This window comes from Rhagoletis pomonella, unplaced genomic scaffold, assembly GCF_013731165.1.
Source record: "Rhagoletis pomonella isolate Grant_MI unplaced genomic scaffold, Rhpom_1.0 Rhpom_scaffold_00014, whole genome shotgun sequence".
NCBI classification, from domain to species: Eukaryota; Metazoa; Arthropoda; class Insecta; order Diptera; family Tephritidae; genus Rhagoletis; species Rhagoletis pomonella.
This window is the reverse complement of record NW_023458568.1, coordinates 9101268-9103220: the sequence shown is the minus strand read 5'-3', so window position 1 is coordinate 9103220 and position 1953 is coordinate 9101268.

Sequence of the window (1953 nt, the reverse complement as noted above, 5' to 3'; positions counted from 1 at the left end):
CCCAACTGGCTAACCCAACCACCCGACACCTGGCCAAAATCCGCTACGCACTCTATTAACCACACACACTGCCGAAGATGATACCGACATTTTAGATCGCTTTTCGTCTTTTTCCCGCATGCTTAAAGTTATGGCATATGTCTTCAAATTTTTAGATCGCTTAAAGAACCGAAATCAAGCCGCCCAGGATCCTCTCCCATTATCCCTATCGCACAAAGATTTCCGCTCTAGCAAACGTCGTCTCATTGCCTTAACGCAAAACCGTTACTTCCCCCGCGAAATTACATGCTTATCCCAGTCAGTGCCAATTGCTAAGAAAAGCCCATTGCTAGGTCTCAACCCCTTTCTAGACAAGTGTGGGTTACTCCGGGTCAATGGTCGTTTGGCCCACTCCACTCTTAGCTATAATGAACGTCATCCCCTCATTATACCCGAAAAATCTCGATTTGCTGTTCTTTATCTTCGTTTTCTCCACGAGCTCCTCCTACATCATGCAGCAAATGATAAGACAGGAATTCTACATCCCCCCGACTCCAGCCTCTTATAAAAAAGTGCATTTTTCAATGTAAAGCATGCACCGCCCACAAGCATCAAACGCGCTCTCAAATCATGGCGGCGTTGCCACCAGAGCGTTGCACTTACGCTCCGCCTTTCACCACCACCGGTGTAGATTTTGCTGGGCCTTTTCAAGTAAAAGCCTCCATGCTAAGGTCCTCCACCATTGTGAAAGGCTACGTGGCCGTATTTGTGTGTTTCACTACAAAGGCGGTTCACCTTGAGCTGTGCTCCGATTTGACCACGAACGCATTTCTCGCCGCGTTTGCCCGGTTTGTTGGGCGTCGAGGCTATCCAGCAAGAATGATGAGCGACAATGGCTCTACTTTCATTGGAGCCAAAAGAGCAACAGAGAAGGAATTCTGTAGTTTCCTGCAAGAAGTATCTCAAGACATCGTCAAGCAATACTCTCCCCAAGGCATTGATTGGAGATTTATCCCCCTGGCAGCCCTCACATGGGCGGATTATGGGAATCCGCCGTGAAAAGCTTCAAGTTACATCTCAAACGAACGGCTGGAGCACACAAATTCACGTTCGAAGAATTCGCCACTCTTTTAGTTAGGATCGAAGCGGTATTAAATTCTCGGCCCATCTCCGCTCTCTCCCAAGATCCTACGCAATTCACGGCCCTCACCCCTGGCCATTTCCTAAGGGGAACTGCCCTCTTGTCTCTCCCGGCAGTAGACCATAGCAATTTGTCTCTTCTCAATAGGTGGGAAAGGGTTAAAGTTATGCACCATAAATTCAGCCGCCGTTGGAAGGAAGATTATCTCAAAGACCTTCAGAAACGTTATAGGTGGAAAGACACTAAAGTTTCACCGAAAGCTGGAGAATGCGTCCTAATTATAGATGATACGTTGCCGCCCACTGAGTGGCGTCTTGGACGCATCGAAGCGACCCATCCCGGTCCAGATGGACATATTCGCGTAGTTGACGTACGCACCAAAACCGGCATCCCCACTCGGTCGATTGTAAAGCTATGCCCTTTGCCATACGCAAATGTCCCTCTATCTCCCATAGCAGATAACTAAATAACCTTTCAACGACTGCCTTATACCCGCACTGCTTCCCTACATTTGTGTACCACAATGACTTGACAGGCAATACACTTATATGCTTATCCCTCTGCCTTATTAACCAGTGTCTAACACCCCATTATTAAGCTATTCGCAAATCCCTATTTGCAGATGGAGATTGACAAGCCTCAGCCGGCACCACATACTCTTACTGCATCGCAGGGGAAGATCGACACACCTATGCCAGCTCCACGCCTCAACCAGTGCCACGCCGCTCCTTAGCGTCGAAGGTAGCCACGTCGATGGATGGAGTGCCAAGCCTGGCACCTATGCCACCTATCACTGGCGAAACATCAGCAGCAGACTTCCAGAGATGTCGTCT